The sequence below is a fragment of the Piliocolobus tephrosceles genome, chromosome 6 (genome assembly GCF_002776525.5).
Source record: "Piliocolobus tephrosceles isolate RC106 chromosome 6, ASM277652v3, whole genome shotgun sequence".
Lineage (NCBI taxonomy): Eukaryota > Metazoa > Chordata > Mammalia > Primates > Cercopithecidae > Piliocolobus > Piliocolobus tephrosceles.
Genome location: NC_045439.1, coordinates 25,491,286 through 25,514,354, shown reverse-complemented (window position 1 = coordinate 25,514,354; position 23,069 = coordinate 25,491,286). Strand labels below are relative to the sequence as shown.

General features: G+C 40.7%; 1 protein-coding gene and 1 pseudogene across 3 annotated transcripts in view; both read left to right on the top strand.

The window, feature by feature from the left end:
• TSHR (thyroid stimulating hormone receptor) overlaps positions 1-23,069 on the top strand; it is a 183,542-nt gene that overhangs the window by 13,664 nt on the left and 146,809 nt on the right. The window lies entirely within an intron of this gene.
• On the top strand, positions 13,635-15,274 carry LOC111554789 (annotated as a pseudogene).

The window sequence follows — 23,069 nt, the reverse complement described above, 5'->3', positions numbered from 1 at the left end:
CAGTTTAATTGCAGGGAATGTGGTAAGAAATTTCCTGGGCTTATTTTGGAGGTAAATCCAACAGGATTTTCTAACAGACTATGTGGACTTTGAGTAAAAAAGAGGAGTCAGTGATATCTTAGCCTGAATTCTCCAGAAAGCAAAGCCCGTGTGAGAATTCTTGTTGGGGAGTATGATTCCAGGAACGGAAGGTAGGATGGGGAAGTGAAGAGGATGGGGAAGTGAAGCGGGGAGAGAGGGAGAGTTTGCTGCTGCTAGAAACAAATGGTTGCTGAAACCCCTGAGACCACCTGAGAATTCAGATGACTTGCATCTCAGGACCCTTGCTTTAGGAAGGAGGAAAGATAAAACATCTATCCATCAGTTCTTGGCTTCCATGAGTCAGGGAGTTAATTGTACTGACCTTCCAGGTTTCTTATGCCTGGGTGATGACAGAATTTCGTGATATTAACAAAAAACGTCCCCGGGTGGGAGATGAGAGGTGTGTGGTGCAGGGCTCAGATGCAGTACTGTTGAGTTGTACCTGTCTGAAGCTAGTCAGAGCTCATACAGAACTGGTAGCTGCAGCAGGGTTAGTATAAGAGGCATGCTGAGAGAATCTAAAATGATGTATAACAGGTATGCAGGGTTGGTTAGCCTTTGCACAACTCAGATCTGCCCAAACTTTTCATTATGTCTGGCTCCCATAATAAAATACAGGGCCTCTGATTTTGTAAGAATGAGATGTCCTTACTTATTTTTTTTTACAAGAAAGGGGGATACAAGCCCCATCTTCCACAGAGATTCCTTCAAGATGCAGTCTTTGCAAAGACATAGTGCAAGAGGGTTTGTGAAATAAACTAGTCTGCCCTGCTGCAGCTGATCTTAAGGATGCCATTGATAGCCCTCGTCTGTCTTTGACTCCAATCCTAGATTTGTCTCACCCTTGCCCAGCACTCTGACTGGTTGAGTTGATTGCCTGATGGAAAGACCCAGACTTCATCTCCAAGGGTTCTGAAAGCTTAGTTGCCTTGTTCTTGTCATATATAGCTGCTGTATTTTCTCCTTCACCGTTATCCATGGGCTCAAAAGAACCAAGAGATGCCCCAGTGAATTCCCTGCATCCTAGACACACTCCTCACTCTTCCTAATGTGTAGCAACTGCCCTAGCTTCTCATGGTAAAGAGGTCTTAATATTCCTCAAAAGAGAAACTCCTTTATTTACTTATTTGTCCACTAGCATGAGGAGCCCAAATGACCAGGTGGTCATTATAGTATTATGCTCCCTGTATTTTTTACTTGGAAGAAGTAATCTTTCTACTTAGGAACTAGTACCTTTAATTGGGCAGGAATAGACACAGGAAGCTCAAAATTGGAATGTCAGGTTACTGGGGTGATGGTGAGACAAAGCAATTCTACCATTGCCCCTGGGTCTTCAGACACATGTATCCTAGCTACATAGAACACAATAGCATATGTTGGCTATTGATTCAGCTCATACTCTTTCTTAGGTCAGATCCCCAATCCTGCAGGGCTTTGTCCCCAAGATGGCACCTTAGCTGAGTCTTTAATTCATTCCACCATTCTCATAGGCAGTCTGGTTCTTCATGACAGGGTACATAGTGAGACTAATGGATATAGTGTTCATATGCCCTTTGTTGCACCTTCTCTGCCATGAAATGCATCCCTTGGTTAAGGCAATGCTGTATACGTTTTCATACTGGTAGATCAGGCATTTTATAAACCCTTGAATGGTGGTGCTGGTGGAGGTCAGAGAAGGCCAAATCCAAAGTAACCATGATGTTTTAAATGAATTACTATTTCTTACAGGGCAGAAAGGGTCCAGTATAATCAAACTGCCACCAAATGTCTGGCTGTTCTCTTTAAATAAATGTGCCTTATCAAGGGTGCAGCATTGGACTATACTGCGGAAAGGTTTGTCATTTACAGGAGAAGTATTTTGATTAGACTTGATGAAAAGGATCCCAAGCCATTGGGTCCATGCTTGGCTTCCATTCCTGTCACCATGGCCACTTCATTCATGTTCATTTCCCCCAAACTGGATGGCATTTATAAAATGAGTCATCTAGTCTACTTGGGTGTTGAGATTTGCCGTAAACCAGAGTAATCAGTGGATACTCTCTGATGAGCATTAACGTGAGACACAAAGGTAGACAGAATTTGTTCCCACTCCCATAGATACATCCATATTTGCTTCCTAGACTTTCTTGTTCTCTATTTTCCAATAGCATTCTTTCTAGGCTAGTGGTCAACCAGGTAAGTTACTTGCTACTTCTTTGTATTCCATGTATACCCTTGCCACGGTTCTTTCTCCCTTCATACAAAGAGAATGATTGCTGTAATGCTCACAGATCAACTGACTGTGAAGATTTCCTTTCACCACTATCCTTTAGGGCCACCCTTGAGTGGGGCCGTAATGCAGCAGTAGTTCATTTTTTTGGTTGGCATTAGCTTGTGCCAATCTGTAAAGCAGACACCAACCTATGAACTCCATCAAGTGGTCATATGGAGCTCTCCATGAAGCCAGTTTCAGTGAGACTGCAGCAGAGATAAGTGAAGTGGGAGTCTAGACCACCTATTCATGAATTTATCTTCCCTTTCTAGACTTTCTTGATGCAGAATGTAAAATTGTTATAATAAAATTAATTGCTGCTGTGCTCACCTTATTTTATGACTCAGTAGAACTGATGATACCCAATTCACAATGGGCAGCTATAGTCACAGAGTCACTTGGTGTCCCATTGAAGAGATCTCAGTCTCTACTAGGACAGAATAGCATGTCAGGAATTATTTTTCACATAAAGAGTATTTCTGTCCTTCAGAAGGGAGATCCTTGTTCCAAAAGCTTCAGAGCCTGAGATTTGATTCTTTTCTTGGGACCTGTTGGCGAAGCTACAGAACATCCTTGTCCAGGATGGATATCTGTAGACCACCTGCTGGGCTGAGCTGTGTGGTCCACATGGCAGGGAAGCTGGTATTTCAGCCTGAGTCTGTTATAGACTCTTGTAGGTCCTACCTGAAACCGGCAGCCTTCTGAGTTATCTGATAAATGAGAAAATGGGTTACACTGCTGCCAAAAGCCAAGATGCCCAGCAAGTGCTGTACTTCTTTGTAAAAGATAGAAAGGGCAAGATACACCTGTGTGTCCTATTCCTTAGAAGGGATTTTTTTTTCTTTTTTTTAAGACAGGGTCTCACTCTGTCACCCAGACTGCAGTGCAGCAGTAGTTCATTTTTTTTGGCTGGCATTAGCTTGGCTCATGGCAACCTCTGCCTCCCAGATAGTCAAGCAATTATCCTGCCTCAGCCTCCCAAGTAGCTGGGATTACAGGTGCGTACCTCTACCGCCTGGCTAATTTTTGTATTTTTAGTAGAGACAGGTGGCCAGGCTGGTCTTGAACTCCTGACTTCAAATGACCCACCTGCCTTGGCCTCCCAAAGTGGTGGGATTACAGGCGTGAGCCACCACACCTGGCCAGAAGAGATTTTTTAGAATGCCCCAGAATAAGCATGTTGCTAATGGAGGAGGTCCCTGAATCTTTGTGGGATTTATCTGCTACCCCCTGACCTTCAGATTTCTTACTAGAATATCTAGGCTTCTTTCTACTTTTTGCCCACCAACTCTAATTAGCATATCATCAGGTAGCAGACCAGTACGATGATGTGTGTGATGTCCAGACTATCCGTCCCCGCAAAGTCTTATGAAATGGAGCCCCCGGGGCAAAGCAGTGAATCAGTATTGCTATTGTTCCTAGATAAAGGTTTACTACTTTTGATTCTCCCTATTGATAGGCATCAAGAAGAGAACACATTCACCAGGTCGACAATCACATAGAAAGTGCTAGAAGGTATGCTGATGTGTTCCAATGAAGACATATCTGGCACAGCAGCTATGATAGAACCTACCTATTGGTTAAATTTGTTAAAGTCCATTGTCATTCACCTCAATCTATTTGTTTGGGGTTTTTGTTGGTTTTGTTTCTTACAGGGGGCAGATAGGTGAATTGAATGAGGATATAAAGCAGCCACCATTCTGCATCCTTTAAGTCTTTCAAATTGACACTAATATCTGCAATTTATCCTGGGATATAGTCCTATCGATATAAGCTCAAACCTTGTATCCAATAATCTTTAAGAAATCTTGGATTTCTGTTTACTAGTTGACAGTTACTTTGGCAAATGGCCACAGGTCCGCTTTAGGAACGATTGGGAACATTAACCAATAATGCTTGTAGTGGTGTACTCTTCCACTATACTTCCTTAGGGGGATCCAGCGACACTTTTAATCAATGGATTCCTGGTTCCTGAGACATTAAAATTTTAAAATATGTGCCTCTTAAGATGATGAAATATAGTAACTTGATGTGGTTACTATACATAGTACTAGAGGGGAGAAATTTCCTTCACACAAATTTTTAGATTTAAATTCATACCTTGAAGCCAGATAAATGAAGTGTAAACTATGATTACAAAACACCTAGTTCTTCAGTGTTTGGATTTATGAAAATTGCCATGATTTTTATCTATTGTGAGTTATTAATGCAAGTTATTTTTATTACATTTTAACAGTTTTAGCTATAACATAAATTACATGGGTTTTTGTTTTTTGTACTACCTTAAAAAAAACTATCATTGTTCTGTGGAGTTTTTTGGCTTAGTTATGTGTTTGTATCAACTTTGTGCCTAGACCCATACTATGTCTTCACATATAATATCGCAGTGCTCACAGTGGTCTTCCGTGGGAGGTGTTTGACTCCCATTTAGATGAAGAAACTGAGACCCAGAAATGTCATCTTTTTTGACTTTTATGTCACAGCCAGTAAGTGAAAGAGTCAGAATTCAAATTCATGTCTCCTAACTCTAAATGCAAAGCTCCTTCTACTATTCCATAGCTATCTTCCTAAATCTGGTCCATTTTTTCTCTCTCTCCCTCTCCCTTCCCTCCTCCTCTCTCAGTTGATGTGAAATTAATGCAACATAAAATTAACCATTTTCAAGTATACCTGCCCTTCAGTGGCATTTAGCACATTCTCGATGGTGTACAGTCATCGCCTGTATCTAGTTCCAAGATATTATCATCATCTCAAAGGGGAGCTCGTGCTGATTAAGCAGTCATTCCCCATTTCCCACTCTCCTAGCCCCTGGAAACCAGGAATCTGCTCTCCGTCCCTATGGGTTTACCTATTCTGGATATTTTATGTAAACAGAATCCTACCATATGTGACCTTTGTATCTGACTTCTTTCACTTAGCATAATGTTTTCAAGTTTCATCCACATTGTAGGGTGACAAAGAGTATGGGCAATCAGACAAGTGACCCAAAGGGAAAACAGATGTAAACAGGCCTGGCTAAAGCTTGCAGCAATTTTTGGACAGGTTCATTTCTAACACACCAATGTAGGCAGCAGCCCCATTCCATGCTCCAATACCTTATACCTTAGATACAAAAATCTGAACACCAAAAATTCTGTGTGCTTATTCTCAGAGGCTTAGAGCTACAAAACTACTTTCCCATGTCGAAAGGTTTTAAGAGTTCCTGTCTTGTGAAGGAGGCTGTTTCTAGCCAGTTGGCAGAGGAACACTATGCATTTATCCCTTCTGGATCTCATGGCAATCTTAGGCAACATTTCTAGAAAGTGGTGACTTAATAGTAATGCATGAAGCCATAATTCATAACTCTTTTATGAGTCAATATTCATGCAAAGGGCTTTTCTCTGTTATAAGGAAGTTGAAGAACAATTCTAACCATATCCTATTTCTATCAATGTTTCTTATAATAATATTGGCTTCTATAGCCTATTTTTTAATCTCCATTAACAAATGTAACCAACGTGCCAAGGAAGAAAATTTGCTGTGAATTGGAAGATGTTTAAATGAGAGACGTAAATTATTCTTCACCTTATGTTTACCAGAGCTTACTTCTCAGTTATTTTTCCCCAACCTGCTTTAGATGTGGAGGCAGAAGAGGTGTGGTCTAATTCTTATCTCCTACCATCGCCCTGTGTGGGACATTCTATTTACACAATTCACAGAATGAAAAAACTAGTAAGATCTGTAAAATCTGCTCTCCCCACATTGAGTGATTATACGGAGCTCATGAGCTAATGCTGGTAGCATGATGTAACAGAATATGCCTTGATCACAGGTTAGCTACTATTACTACTCCGGTAGTATGTCTGCGAGCCTGTCAGATGTGGCCTGATTTAACCCTCGGTGTGAGCATTATATCAATTTGGGGAGGGCAAGCTTCTATGCAGGGACCATCCAGGACCATCCAGCAGCTGTTTGGCATCAGGGTTGTGCAGCTTTATTAGGAAGAGCAACACTTGTCTATTTTTCAAAGGGGACATTTTAAAGACTTCCAAGAGTTCTTATCTTCTTCCAGGTATATTCATTCCCAGTAGGGTAAAGGGACTGAAATTCTAACTTGGAGGTCTCTGTGCCAATAGAGCCCATAAATCTGTAAGGATTTATCTGTTCTGTATCAGGATTTGGCTGAAAAGCGTGTTAGTATTGCCAAACCCTCCAGATGCCCGTATTTAATGCTTGGTTGGCCTTATGTAGCATAACCACATTGCCATTTCACAACCACCCTCAATCCCTGGAATCTAAAACAACAAAGCCAGAAGCTCTGAAATGTGCTTTACGAAGCATGAAAGAATCTTTTAAGGCTCTGTCTGATTCAGTTCTGTGTGATTATAGAAGGTCTAATGTACTTATGAAGGATTCCTTTTACTCGTAAGAAAGTTGGCACTTTACAGAAAGTATGTATTTCATGACCAAAAAAATAGGGTGGCTTGGAGAGATTGTGCTTTCTTTTTGTATTGTATCCAATATCTTCACTATCAACAGCAGCAAAATAGAGAGGAAAAATATCTGGTATAAAGCTATGTCAGCTAAAAGTTGTGGTGAAGAGCAGAGGACAGTTTTCCACTGAATTCAGGGAAATTATTGCATGACTATGTGAAAGGACCACTTATACAGTAAGAGTGGTAAATAGAAATGGACAGTGGAAGTCAGGAGACCTTCCATAAGTCCTAAGCATCTTAGCAAGGCACTTAATCATTCTGTGTCTTAGCTTTTGTATCTATCAAAGGAAAACCATAAGATGGTCTTGCCCTATTTCAGAGAACTGTTAGGAAGACCAAGGAATTCATTGTTCAAATGTTCATGGAGCTCCTCCTTATTCAGAGACAATCTTCCCCATCAGCAGAGTAAGACTATGGGAGGTTATTGTTTGTCACATATTTTGAAGAAAACAAATTTATGAAATAGGGATTCTGAAATAACTTGACTATTAAAACAAAGCAACACAAATGAAGTATTTCATTTAAAAGCATCTACACCCATCCTTTTCTTCTCCACTTTTGTAGCAATACTAGATGAGTCCCTCCACCTACACGCATGTTCTTTTGGTTTCCTCACCCTATTTTGACTTTTTTCTCCCTCTCCTACTCTCTCAGGTGCTTTTCACAGCTATCTAAACACACTCAAGTGTCTTTCCTCTAAAAAACTTTCACTCCATAGTTCTCACATTTGCGTCCACCTACCACTCCTGCCCTGCCTTTATCCTTCCCTTCACAGCTAAATGTTCAAACTCTTCTGATTTTTTTACTCCCCATTCACCATTTAGCTTGGTGCAATCTGGCTTTTGCCCCCATTACTCAACTGAAAAAGGTCTTGCCAAAGTCATGTTAACAACTTTTGTTGCAAAATCCAGAGAACATTTTAGATCCTTTCCTAAGTTGAATGCTCAGTAGCTTTTGTCACTGCTGACTGCTTCCCTTGGTTTTCTCCACATCACGCTCCTTGATTGCCTGGTGCCTTAGTTCAGGTCTTCTGAGCAGCACAGGAGGCAGGGCTGCTGTTGCATAATGGGGAGGATACGGAGCTGTTTAGGTGTGCCAACTGCACTCCTTGCAGCTTAACAGCAAGTGCATTCTTAAACGGAGCCCTCACTTCCACAACAGCCACAGCCCACCCCTTGCGCAGTATAGATCTGCTTCTCCCACATACAGTTGGGAAACAGATTATCCAGGATTCCAGTGGACCTGTCTTCCTAAGGAGAAACTTGAAAGAGGTAACTTAGGGAGCAGTCTGACCCCTATTGCTGCAGTTGGTCTGTCTGGGATCACAATTGGTACTTATCATCCCTCTCCCACTGTTCATTTAAAATTCCCCCTCAGCTTTCACCTCTGCTGGTCTTGATGACTTATCTGCTGATATGATCAAAGCTTCCATTTTTGAGGGCCTGAACCCATAGTAACCACACTTTTCTTAGGCTGGGATTATCGCACTTGTTGGTCTATAGTCACAATTGAGCAAGTATGTCCAACTGGATCATCTGAGTTCCAAATATATTTCTCCCTGTCCTCATTGTGTAAAAGCAGCCCTACTTCTTCCTCCTGATCAGGGTCAGTTACTCCTAAGAAGATATTGACTCCTCGTTCAGCCTGCTGTTCTCTGTATACAAGAATTCCTGAATGCCCAAGTGGCAATCATAGCCTGAGTTCTCCACAGAGCCTAGTATTATAGGAAGAGGAAACACAGACTCTTTCAGTGAATCATTGAGTGTGATAAGTGGACTCTCTCCTGCTTCTGCCCAATGGTTTCCAGACCCATATATTCTTCCTAATTGGGATAATATCCATATAGAGGTTTGTGATTCAGTGTCTAGCCTGCATGATGATACCCCATCATGGCAGATGCCATGATGTAGGCAATTGCCTACAAATTGGCATTCCAGTTGTGCCTTTGGTAGGCTATTGCATTACTCTGTAGAGCTACCTGCCTCTGGATTCTGTGGTATGTGATAAAACCAGAGGATCCCATGGTCACAGGCTCACTCGTCTCCTCCTCTGTGAAGTGTGTCTCTCATGGTCGGATGCTGGGTTATATGGAATTCTATGTCTGTGGCTCACTTTCAAATCCTCCAGCTAGTAGTGCTGCCTGGGACTTTGTAGGTAAGAGGGGCAAACAGTTATCTAGAATAAATGTTTACTACCATGACAATAATTCACAGGCCCTTCCAGGAAGAAATGGCTCAATGTGTCATAAAGTGGCCTTGTGATCCCTGTTGTACTGCTCAGGTTTGATCTCTGGTATACCACTTTCCACTAGACAAATTGCTGCTGAGTCTGCATGACATTCTCACTTAATGTGTTCCACAGAGCTCAGCTCACAAGGGGCAGTTTAGAATGCATAGTTACTGGTTTCCATGGTCAAATATTCAGTCTCAAACAGGGCTCAGTAGCACCCCAAGAGGTGTTTTACTGCACTGCAGATGGTGTGGCCTCACTCTAGAACTCCAGAGTACTGTATTTTGATTCTTCTATGAAGGCTTGCCATAAACTCCACACCACACTACCTCTTTTTTCACTTTTCATTCTTCCAACACAATAGAGTCTATTAAATCATATGGCCCAAGAGACAGGGCTGCATGTACCACAGCCTGGTGCTGCAAAGTCCTGCTCAGGCCCTATTCCAAGTTGCAGATTTCCATGTTAACTGATACATGGGCGAAGCAATCTTTCTACGGTATTCAATTCAATGAATAAATCACAACTTATTTGTCCATTTTCTTAGATATATACAAAAGTATAACTCTGAGCTATAAGTTCTGAGTTTAGTCTTCAGCTCTGTCTAATATTCCCCTGGACCAGATAAAGGCCTTCTCATAAAGTGTTCAATTGTTTGTCAGTTGCTGTCAACTTTATCTCAGCATTAACTGTCTGTAGTAGCTTCAGACTTAACAAAAATCCAGCTAATTCCTTCATCCTTGTATTCATTGTTTTCCTTCATCTTCCTTGCCTCCTCCTCAACATCCCTCTAACACACACACACACATGCATGCACTTTTCTAAAGCATGAACATTGCACAGGCCAGGAAAGTTCTCTCACAGAACTTTCTTCCAAGCCATCATTGATTAAAGATTTAGTAATTGGACTGCCACCTTGTGCCACAGACTATCTGTGCCCCCTGTACCACCCAGAATGGGATCCTCATTACCAGCTTTCAGGAAGTGATCTGCTCCCAAACCCCATTTTACCTCCTGCTTTCTCAGACCAATTCCAGTACCAACTGTATCAGTTCAGTTATTCTGGGAAGCAGATGCTGAGACAGAATTAGAAGTGCAAGTGGTTCATTGAAAGATAACATCTGTGAAAGATAAAGAGGGAGAGCCCCAGACTGTGCTACAGACCTGACAAAGTCTTGGCCAAACCAATGGGGAGCTCCAGAGCAAAGACTGCCTGTTAGAGGAACCCACATTTGGCATAGAGGCCAGGCTCTAGCACCACTACCTTGCTCAGCCCTGGGCTGTGGGCTTCCAAGGAATAGTAGAGCCTTGGTTAAAACACTGTGACAATTCCTGCAGGTGCTGCAGATGGAGGCTGGCAGCTAACTGCCTCCTGACAGTTACACAGAAAGCTGTTTCCTGGAGGGATATCTGAGTGGTGCATCTCTGTGGCTGCCATACCCATTTTCTTTTTCGTCTTCTCTGTTTGCACATCTGCCTTTCTGTACCAGCTTCTCTTTCTTCCTCTACCTGTCATTTAAATGATGCTGGATGGTTTTGAGGTTCTTATCTCATGCCACACTTCTCCAGCCTCACCTACTCCCATTCATACATCTAATGAGATTCTAATGAATTTTAATTTCAGATCTCTAAGCCGGGTCTCTTTCTGAGCACTAAACTTATTTCATCCATTTGCCCACTTAAATATCATACAGACTCCTTATATTTAACATTTCCAAAGGTGACACTATTATCTTCTTGGCCAAAACTATCTGTATACCCATCTCAGTGAATGGATCCATCAGTTACCCAGATACTCAAAACAGCACAGTCACCTGCAACAACGTGGATGAACCTGGAGGGCATCATGTTAAGTGAAATTGGCCAGACACAGAAAGACAAATGCCGCATGATCTCATGCATATGAGGAGTCTAACAACATTGATCTCATAGAAGCATCAGGCATATGTGGAGTCTAACAACCTTGATCTCATAGAAGCAGAGAGTAGAAGAGTGGTTACCAAAGGCTGTGCAGAGGGTAGGGGGAGGAAGAAATGAGGAGAGGTTGGTCAACAGGTATAAAGTCACAGTTAGGTAGGAGGAATTCTGATGTTCTATTGCACAGTAGGGTGGCTATGTTAACAATAATGTATTGTATATTTCCAAATAGCTAGAAGAGATGATGTTGAACGTTCTCACCACAAAGAAATGATAAACGTTTGAGGTGATGGGTTTGCAAATTATTCTGATTTGATCATTATACAATGTAGACATGTATCACAACAGCATACCATATTCCAAAAATATGTGCTAATTTAAAATAAGAGAAAACAAACTAAAAGCATAAAATCAGTATTTAAAGACAAACAGACACATAGGTTTATTCTTGATACTTTCTTCTCACTCATCCCTAATATCAAATCCATTGTTAATTATTACTAGTCTAAATATATCTTGAATCTGTCTCCATTTCATTTGTTTTCATCTGAGTTCTCACCACTAACATTTTTTTCCCACCTGAATGGAAATGCAGTTTCTTTTGTTCTTGCTAACCACAGCAGTCAGGGTGACCAGCCTGTACTGTGGATGGGGTCTCGGTCTCTTGAGTAAAATACGTTATTGGCTTCCATTGCTCTTCAGAAAATTTCAGACTGTGCGTGGTTTATGAAGGCCCCGTGATCTGGCCCTGCTTGCTTCTCTTTTCAGGCAGATCCTTTACTAGTTTCCCTCCACTTCAGTCACTTCTATTATTTCAGCCACTTTGAACTATTTTTATATTCTAGAATTTTATTTCAGTCACTTCGAACTATTTTTACATCCTAGAATGTGCCATTCACTCTGCTGCTCTTATTGCTTCCACAAGCTATTCCTTTTTATGGGGACGTTCTTTATTTCCACTCTTTTTATTGCTATAATTAACCCTTTCCCATCCTTAATGCATATGAAAGCACAAAAATAGCAATACAGTTAACTATGTGCTACCATCAGAATTAACCAGAAGTTAACAATTGGTTTTACCTTAGCTTTCTCTTTTATTTTTTAAATAAATAAAATGTCACAGAAACAGTTAAAGCTCTGCCACTAGCCACTTTTTCCTTCTATATCCACGCAGGGATTAAGATAGAATTCTATTGTTTTGTACCCTCTCTTGCTGTTAAGAAATCTGCCACCAGCTCAGTTATCTTTCTCTTGATGCTTTCATCTTTGACTTTTACTTGCTTTTAAGGTCTCTTTGTCTTAAAGTTTAACAGTTTTACTGTAATGTGTGTAGATGTTGATGAATTTTTATTTACCCTGCTTTGAATTCATTGTTCTATTTTGAATGAGAAGTTCTTAGCCCTTATCTCTATAATATTGTCTGTCCTCATTTTCTCTATTCTTTTCTCATGTGAGTCCTATTAGATGTAAGTTGGATCATCCATCTTTCATTCTTGCCTTTTAACTTCTCTTTTGTGTTTTCTAATATGATATCTCTCTGTGCTACATTTTATCTAATTTCTTAGCTTTACACACATTTCCAGGCCACTATTCTTCAGTTAACTACTCTTCTGTCTAATCCCTTTCTGTTATATTTCAGTTGTCTGTTCGGTTTCATATATCTGTTCCTTTTTGTGGTTTTGATCATATCTTTTACGTCTTGAATTATTTTAAACAAATTTATTTTACAGTCACTTTGAAATCATTCTATTCCCTGTAATTCTTGGGGGTGTCAGTTTGATAATTGTGAGATCTTAATAGCTCTTTCATGGTGAATTGTTACATTTTATTTTATAATTTAGGATTATAAACTCATTTATCATTGAGAAAATGGCTTAATGTGGGGAGTTCCACATTTGTTTCCAACAGCAACATCAGGTATTTCACTGCTCAGGGATATATTTTATGATATGATCTCAGCTTGGGAGGTGTCTCAGCCATCCAGTAGTTTAAATGGCAACCAAAACACGCAAGTTTATGGGCAGGTGCATGGTTCCAGATTCTCAAGAAGACTTTTTAAAAAATAGAATATTGAGTTTGATGCAGTGGTGTGGGGGGCAGGATGCCTCTTTGCCATTCAGATTGTGCAGAAAGCAGTGGGAATCCAAGTGAGGAGCAGCCAGAGGAGAGCAAAGGAGAGGATGGGGAGGCTGATGACCTGGGCCCTGGGCCTGTGAAGGCTGTGACTCTTCTCTAGCTAGAGGACTCTTCTTTTGTGGGAAGGATAGCATCTCCTGAGGACCCCTGCTATATGAGCAGGCTGACATAGGTGGTGATGAGGTCTGTTCCTTTCTAGGTTCCTGTAGAGATCTGTAGATAGCTGTTCGCTAGGAAGTTAACTAAGAAAGAGAACAAAAACTCTTCATTTGGATCCAAGGTCCATCTCCACTGGTGGCTGTGGTGGCTTTGGATTGTCGGAAGACCATCAGCTTCAGCAGGTCTGCACTAGGGAACAATCACTCTTCCCTAGCCCAAACGTGCCTCTGCCCTCTGTATCATTGACAGAGGCTGCATGTTTGGAAAGAGAACATAGTGACTGCTGAAATGAAAGTTGACTTGAACTCTTGCTACCAAGTTTTTCCCTGACCCAGTGAAAGAGTAGTAAGACATCAACCTAGGATACATTGAGCACCAAGGCCAAGATGGGACAGGGCCATATAACTGGGCTTCAAACCATGACTGGGACTAAGAATAAGACAAGAGAAGAGAGGGAGGCTACTGGTGTGGTTAGACCTGTAGCCAAGACCTGGGCCAAAGCCAAAGACAAGCCAGGGTCTCTGACAGATGCAGTGGCAGAGATGAAGGCAGTGTCTAAGAACAAGGTCGTTGCTGAGACAAAAGAAGGAGCTCTGTCAGAGCCTAAGGCTCTGGGCAAAGCCATTGGAGATTTCAGTCCCAAGGCTGGGAATGAGTCCACCAGCTCCACCTGTGAAAATGGGGCTGGTATTGATGCCTGGGTCTGGGCTGAGGAAGAGGCCACTATCAGTTCCTGGTTCTGAAATGCAGAAGAGGCTGGTAATCATTCTGGTGCTAAGAATGATAAACCTGAAATTGGTGCCCAGGTCAGTGCTGAGGAGTTGGAGCCTGTGGCTGGGGCCAGTTGCAAACCTAGGTCTGGGGCTGAGGAAGAGGAGGAAGAGAAAGTCATTGGGAACTGGCTTTGGGAAGGAGATGACACTAGTTTCGACCCTAATCCTAAACCAGTGAGCAGGATAGTTAGACCTCAGCCTGTGGATGAAATTAATGAAAAAAAAAAAAAAAATAGCCCAAGGACTGTTCTGAGGTAACTATCTGGCCCAAAAGCCCTGCTGTAACTCTAGCAGTGTTCGGGTTAGATCCCAGGCATCTGAGGCAAGCCCTCCTTCATATATTGTTCTGGGCTCAGCTGAAGAAATTTCCTATTCTTGGCCTGTGGCAACAGCCTGCCCTTCTAGGAACACTTGCTCATGCTTACAGCCTGTCCCTGAGTGTCCTTTTTGCTCTGACCCTTGCATCCAGACCATAGATGAGATTAGACACCAAATCAGGATAAGGAGGTAAATGGGATTAAGCCATTTGCTTGCCCTTGCAAAATGGAATGCTATGTGGACTCTGAGGAATTTGAAAAACTTGTTAGTTTACTTAAGTCAACTGCTGATCCTCTTGTTCATAAAAGAGCACAGATTGCAATGGGTATCCATAACGTTCACCCACTTGTCCAAGAGTTTATTAATGAAATGGTATAATGACGCTTATTGAAAGCTTGCTCAGTTTTCCCTCCACAGAAATGAGAAAATTACTAATTTTCTTATGAGTAATTACTCTAAATCCTCCTTCTGGGGATGAAAGACAACACAAAATTGAATTACATGTTAAGCATATGTGTAAAGACACCACGTCATTTCCTTTGAACTCACCTGGACAGCAATCCAGATTAACGATACTGGGGCAACTGACTACAGATTCTGTCCATCACTACATTGTTGCCAGTGACTTTTCAGAGCTTTTTCATTTGCCATCCTCGGGAAAGTACAAAGCTAGAAATCTTGTTTTGAAAGTAATTTTAAATATGTCTGAAAATCCAACTGCAGCCAGAGACACGATCAATATGAAGTCATTGGCAGCCTCAAAACTCATCTTTAACCATAAAGAGGCAAAAACCAATCTTGTTAGTGGTGTGGCCATATTTATTAACATAAAGGAGCATATCAGAAAGGGCTCAGTTGTAGTTGTTGATCACCTGAGTTATAATACACTCATGGGCATTTTCAGGGAAGTTAAAGGGATTATTGAAACAATGTAAAATGAACCAGAGATAGAATACTTTGAACCATCTCCAAACTCTAGCAGGCTATACATTCCCAAAGAGCCTTGTATCATGTTTGGTTATTACGGTGTATGAGTTATACATTGCATCTTTAACACAAAGTTACCTGTGACAAGCTCTAGGTTTAAGCTAAACTATTTTGGGGGTATCAGATGAATATCATATCTTGGGCTGAAAATGTTTGCTGATTTTTATCTTGTCTAGATTGGCATATTTTTAACATTTTATTTAAGATAGTGAACCAGTTCATTGTAAGTAAACTAACTTGTTCATTAGTATCTGCTTAGATCCATCTGCAGCTTAAAATGGCAAAAAAGAAAACATCCTTGAATTTGTATTCTAGTTATAGAAGTAAGGCATACACACACACAAAAATAACTAACAATACCTAGAGAGTGAGTGTGTGTGAGTGTGTGTGTGTGCACGTACACACTCATGGCCAAATGTGTGCTCGCTATATAAAGGAGGCAGGGGTTGCTATAGGCTGTTTAATGTAAGAGAAACTACTGTCTTTCTCCTATTCCAGCTGTATCAGATACTCATTCCACAACACAGAAATGACCCAGAATTTCAGACAAAATCTATTATTTGTTCAATTTTAATTTTGCTTCTACATTTATAACTCTTAAATTGTCAGGCAGTTTCATTTATGTCAAAGTCATCTCACAAAAGAGAAGGGTGAAAACATTTTGTGAGTGCCTATTCTATGTCAGACACTGCGTTGGCACCATATTTTGCAAGTTTATTTTTTTCCTCTACTCACAGTGATCCTGTGAGCTAGGTACTTGTATTTTTATTAGAACTCATTAGTCTGGGTGCCCTCCAATGAGAATTAGAGAGGGTAAATACTTTTTCCTAGATTCCCACAGCAGGCAGGTGGCATAGCTGTTTTATCTGACACCAGAACCCATCTCACCATACTACTTTACAGTCCTCCTGAAGGACATTTTGGGGTGACAGCCTTCAAAGCTCAGAGACTGGTTTTAATGGTTTAATTTTGCAATGGACAATATCCATGCCAGGTGTTACAATTCTTAACTTCCTCCACATGCATGTGTCCATTAGACATTTGGCTGTATCTGGCTGGAGGACAGGAGAAAAGTCTGAGATGAATATATGGATTTTATCTGGCAGTATCAGAAATAGTAGGTGCCCCAAAGTTTGTTCAGTGAGTAAGATGGAGATTTGAAGTCATCAGCAAGGGGAACTTGTTTGACGTCCTTTGTATCGTTTTCTGTCCACTTGTACTTTATCTTCCCCAAAGAGCTGAAATCATCTTGTACATTGTTTTATACCCTGAATTTAAAAGGTAATTGCTTTTTTCCTCCTTGCAAAATCACACCTTAATTTTTTTATCATTTATGATTTATTCTCCTGTGTGTCCTATGAAAGGCCAAAGGGCTTTATCTTTTACTAGTAGAAAAGACTGAGCATTTCTGCATTTGTACCAGCTAACAGGACAGAATAAACATAATTGGAGAAATTTAGACCCAGAATTGCAGCTTCAACAATACAAAACAGCAAAGCTGGAAGAGGCTGCTATGCCAGTCTACAAGATAGTGATTCTTGGTCATTGGTATGGACCAGAAAGCATACCCAGAACGTTTAGGCTATGGCTGAGTTCTCTAAGACTCATGGTGGGAATTATAATCCCTGATCCGAGCTGAAACGAAAGTTTCTATGTGTGAAAATATGGGGTAATATTCTTTGAGGTTTTCTGATGGTTAAGAAGCTAAAACAAGATCATACTGTAAATATGTGTGTAACTTGCTTCCCCCAGTTGTATATTGTAAACATCTTTGCATCTCAATACATATGCCTCTACAACAACAACAACAACAAAACAGAGTATACACAAGGGATATACAAACTTTGATCAATGGGAAGATCTTTGCTGACTCACATTTTCACTAAGTGTATAGCACTTTGACATTCCTAATTCTGTAGCAATATCTGAATTCCAACCCTGCCTGTCATATGTGCTGCCATCTCTTCTTACCTAGTGTGAGCATTAAAATCCAAACTCCCAGGATCCTGAGGCTGGCGATTCCTTCCCCATGATCATCTTTCTACTTCTTGAGCACTCACAGAGCTTGTTACTCTGTTTTCAGTTCTTTCATAATATCTGGGGAGTTCTTGGATTTCTAGAGAGTTCAGCTATTCGTTTGAAATAATTGCTATGTTTTATCTAACATTTATCAGTGGTCATAGTGGGAAGGTTTGGGGATTATGTAGACTTCCAGGAAGTCTTCATCTTTCAGTTCCTAGATTATTCATTGTCCAGATTTTTATTGTCTTGGGGACTATATTGGGTATTGAAGAGAGGTGGTAAAAATATATATATAGAGAGAGAGAGAGAGAGATCCTACACTATTAACTTTACATTAAAATTAGACATCGGTTTCTCCAGGAGGCTTTCTCTAACTTTTCTCACATCTCAAAATTAGCTATTATACATAGCTAACTCACTGTATTTTTTTTTTTTTTTTTTTTTTTTTGAGACAGAGTTTCGCTCTTATTGCCCAGGCTAGAATGTAATGGCGCAGTCTCGGCTCACTGCAACCTCCGCTCCCTGGGTTCAAGCAATTCTCCAGCCTCAGCCTTCCAAGTAGCTAAGACTACAGGTGTCCACCACCACTCCCAGCTACTTTTTGTATTTTTAGTAGAGATGGGGTTTGTTTCAATATGTTGGCCAGGCTAGTCTCAAACACTTGACCTCAGGTGATCCGCCTGCCTTGGCCTCCCAAAGTGCTGGGATTACAGGCATGAGCCACTGTGCCTGGCCTCATTCTATCATTCTATCACACTATTTTAATTATATGTTAATTTGTGTCATCTTCAAGATTATAAGCTCTGAGAAAATGGTAAAGCTTGTCCTTCTGATTAGTTATTCCACAATGTCTTGCACAAAGTCCACCACATTGCAGAAACAACATTATTATTGCTGAACACAGTTGCTTCAGAAAGTACTTGAGAATTTTCAGTATCTTTTAAGAAAATTCAATTATCAGTCTATTTTCCCCAACATTCATGCACTATCCACCTTTCCTTTTTCTCAGGTTTGTTCTCCTCTGTATGTAAATTATCTCAAGCCTCCTGTATCTTTAGAAACAAAGAAAAAAAGGAAACAGTAATACCTCTCTTAGTTTCCTGAATCTAAGGATTGTATTCTATATCTCCTTCTGTCAAATATTGCAGTTTACCATTCCTGCATTTATAAGCTTTTTTAAAAGCCAGCCAAAGCAATCCTGGTGCTTCCCAGATGCCAATTCCATTGGATGATTCATCCCCCATGAGGCAATTTGCTAAAGCACTCTGGCTCTTGCCTGATGTCTGCACTTAGGACTCATGGCTAATTTGATTACTTCCCGGTGATTACTCCCTAAATCCTTTGCTTGTTTCTATACTTCAACCCTAGTTCAATTTTCTTACATTAATTATGTTGTAAACATTAATTATGTTTTAAACTTGATTCAAGTCTTATGCTGCATCCCACACTTTTTAAAAAATTAAAAAACAAAATCTTTTTATTGTATCCCATGCTTTTAATTGACAGCTCAATTCACCTGGGATTTCTCCATCAGGTCACGCAGCTCTGAAAGCTCTCTATTGCCCCCTTCTGGTAGCTGGCAGACTAGTACCTCAATTAGCTTACATAATCAATGCTAACCTTGTTGCTTGATGTTGCTATGCCTCAGATACTAGCATCTTCCTTTCTTTCTTATATTCTTCACTGCCACTGTTTCTTCATCATCTATTTATTCCTCATTCCTTTCAGACTGACTTATGCTGCCTCCAGCCTTCTACCAAAACTTGCCATCTCATTGATATAAGGCCCTCTCAAGTCTTCTGGATTATCTCTGTATATGAAAATATTGCCCTTCCCTTTCCTACTTAGCCACAACACCTTTATTCTAGAACTTGAAGTTCCATTAGAAATTATCTACTCTAGGAGTCTTCAAATTTGACAACAGATTAAAATTGCCAGGACAACTTAAAAATACTATTTCCTGGGCCCCCTTCCTGAAAATTCTCACCTTTTAGGTCTGAGGTAGAGGTCGCTTTTGACCTATTGTCAGCATTAAAATCCAAACTCCCATTTGAACTTTAATTTAACGGTATTTATTCAGTTAGGTAAATCATGCATTGGGTAAACATTTAAACAATACTTAAATCCACCCTTCCTGTATAAGTCTGTTTTTACAAGCTATAGAGAAATACCTGAGACTGGGTAATTGATAAAGAAAAGAGGTTTATTTGGCACAGAGTTATGCATCCTGTACAGGAAGCATGATGCTGGCATCTACTTGGCTTCTGGGGAAGCCTCAGGAAACTTACAATTATGGCAGAAGGTGAAGGGGAAGTAGGCGTGGAAGAAGGGGATGGGGAAGTGTCACACACTTTTAAATGACCAGATCTCATGAGAGCTCACTCACTATCATGAGAAAAGCACTACAGGGGATATCTGCCCCTCATGATCTAATCACCTCCCACCAGGCCCCACCTCCAACACTGAAGATTACAATTTGACCTGAGATTTTGGCAGGGACACAGATCCAAACCATGTCACTTCCCCTTAGCTTCCTTACATTTCCTCTCCTAAGGCAAACCTTGTTAACAATTTCCTGAGGATCCATGTAGACACAAATTCCGTATTTTAAATACATGTCTCAACTGATTTGGATGCATTTGGTCCACTAAGCTTGAGGAGCCTCTGATTTAATTCACCGCTCTCATCTTCCTTGAAATTCTTTCATCCCTCGACATCCTTTGTGCTGGTTATCGAACATCTCTGATAGTTTGACTCTGTCTTCTTGCTCCACAGCTCCTACTTTTTCTGACTGTTTAATGTGGGCATTCCCCCAAACTACTCCCCTTGATCTTCTTTTCTGTCTATGTTTTCTTTCTTGACACATCTCTCCAGACCTATGAATCACTCACAGAATATACTCATATCACTTGCGCCAACATCTCAAGCTAGCCACACACCAGTAATTTTTCTACCAGTTAGACATTTCTGCCTGGTTGTTGGGGAGCACCTCAAATTCAGCATCCAAAATGAACTCACCTTTCTGTTAACAAAACTGCTTCTGCTTCTTTTTTTCCCATTGTCCTTACTTCTGTTATCATTGACTCCTCCTCTACCTCTTTTATGTTAATTGCACCTTGAAATGCCCCACACTTCCTGCCTCCACTTCAGTTTCATTTGTTACAGCATTTTTTACACCAGCTTCACTTGTGATTACCACTTCCCTGCCCACGGCTGATAAGCCCCTTGAGGATTCTTGAGGGCAGCAACTGCATTTTCTTTATTTCTATGTTCTCAGCACCTCACTCACTCTCTGATAGTAGGTGTTCCATAGATATGTTGGGTCAATGAATACCCGTTAAAGCTCAAATTTTTAACGTGGCAGTCGACATCTTCCATTTCTAATTTACCAACTTCTTTCATTTAGACAACTTAATTTACGCCTTACTTCAACCAAACTGGACTATTCACAGCTCTCCTGAATGCACATTGCAATCTTCCTTTTATACTTCTTTGTTTGTGCTTTTCTTTCTGCTTGAAATGCTCATCTGCTCCCTGCCTATCAAAATCTTACAAATCCTTCAAGTCTCAGATCAAATGCCTTATTCTTCCCAAAGGCTTCCCAAATCCTTAAGTCCTGGGTTCCCACAGCATGTGGATTGCACTTTAGTCTTACTTCTATTTGACTAAATTTATAAAATCATAGGATTTTAGTTGTGGAAGACACGTTAGAGGTTACCTAAGACAACCCTGTATTTTACAGCTAAGGGAACTGAGATCCAGAAAGAGTAAATGTTTTGCTCAAGATTAAATATCAGTCAGTGACCAATGGAGCCAGACCTAGAACCCAACTCTCCTGAATTGTTTTCCAGAGCTACGCTGCCTGTGCAATGTTTTAGCTTCTCTTCTAGACCATTAGTGCCAAAAGTCAAGGATTAAATTTTATTCAGCTTTAATTCCCTTATAGTATCCAATATAGAGCCTTTCATATAGTAGGTTCACAAAAGCTATACTGGATTGAAATGAACATTTAATATACTGGTTAATAGGTATTTTAAGCCAGAGTTCCCTGGAAAACAGTGTGAGGCAGAGATTACTTGCTGATGTGAGAGTAACGAGAAAGAAAAGGTAGGAAGGGCTAAGGGGCAATGCAGTGGCTACTGCTTCCCAGGGAACCTGGAAACCCAGCAGGTAATGTGGCAAGTGGTCTGTACATCCAAGCAAGGTATCTGTGGACAGGCTGTATGGACCCATGCCTTGGGGCAGTTCATAAGAAGCAACTTACTGTCCCCGTATCTTCTCATATCCTTTTTCCCACCGATCAAAGTTACTCCCCTGCACTTCCAGTTCTGTCATCTGGCCCTTCGATGGCTCTTTGGAAAGCCAGATTCCATACCCTGTGGGAAGGTTCCTCAGTTGAGTCCAGAGTGGAAGAGGATGCAAATAAGATACGCCCAATAAAAAAAGCTCTGAACCCACACCTGTTACTTAACCCTATTACTTGAGATTGTTACTATGTTGATTTTTGAAATCCATTGATGTTGGAAACACAAAACTGGTGGTGGCTTTCCTTAAGAGACAGGCTGAAACAGATATTTTTTTTTTTTTTTTCAGATGGAGTTCCACTCTTGTTGCCCAGGCTGGAGTGCAATGGCACAGTCTTGGCTCACTGCAACCTCCGCCTCCTGGGCTCAAGTGATTCTCCTGCCTCAGCCTTCCCAGTAGCTGGGATTACAGGTGCCCACCACTCCTGGCTAATGTTTATATTTTTAGTAGAGATGGGGTTTCACCATGTTGGCCAGGCTGGTCTCAAACTCCAGACCTCAGGTGATCCACCCACCTCGGCCTCCCAAAGTGCTGGGATTACAGGCATGAGTCACTGCGCCTGGCTGAAACAGATAATGTTTAAATGTTTTGTGCAAGTTAACAGTGACATTCATGAAGAGAATGATTAAAGTACAGCTTGACTAAGTTTTGATTTTTCTCTCTTGAGAATAATGTGCAAATCCATGTACGGCTTTTAAAAATCATCAGATTTCAGTGTTTTCTCATATGGTGTTATGATTCTACATTAAAAGACCTATAAACTCTTCTAATTAAATTACTGAAGATAGTGCAAAAGAATCCATGACTCTTTGTCCTCAGATATAACTCATATCCTAAATGCAAGTTGTTCACCAGTGCACATGACAAAAAACACCTAAGTGGGGGGAAGAATTCTTTCTTTCAGGCGAGTGGTTTTACTACTTAAAAAAAAAAAGCCTTGAAAACTTGGACACCCTTCAAGAGCCTCTGAATATTTTTCTTCAGCAGAAATTCCAGCCCAGATGTTCAATAACTCAGGTTTGTTTTGAAAGAGGAAATAAAGAAACAAATTTTTGTAAAGAAAGGGCAAAATTTGAAAGCAGTTAATGGTGACATGTCCAAGAATTTTGCTTCATTTTATTATTAGCGCAACCATTCTTACGAGATTTTATTGTCAGATATTGGAGAAGAGAGGGGAAAAAAGTCTGGGAATTGGAGATAAAATTCAACATAAAGGAGACATTTTAAAGCCCAGTCAAGAGGAAAGGAAGAGTGATGGCTAAGCTGACTGCCAAAAGACATTGTAAAGTTACCAGAGAACAACAAGTGATAATAGAGGGCCCTAGGTAAGTTCTGTTCATAGACTTCAAACTTGGAAAGGTGTCCTGCAGACCAAGACCTGCTGACCTAGCAGTGGCAAATTTGCTTTAAGTGAAT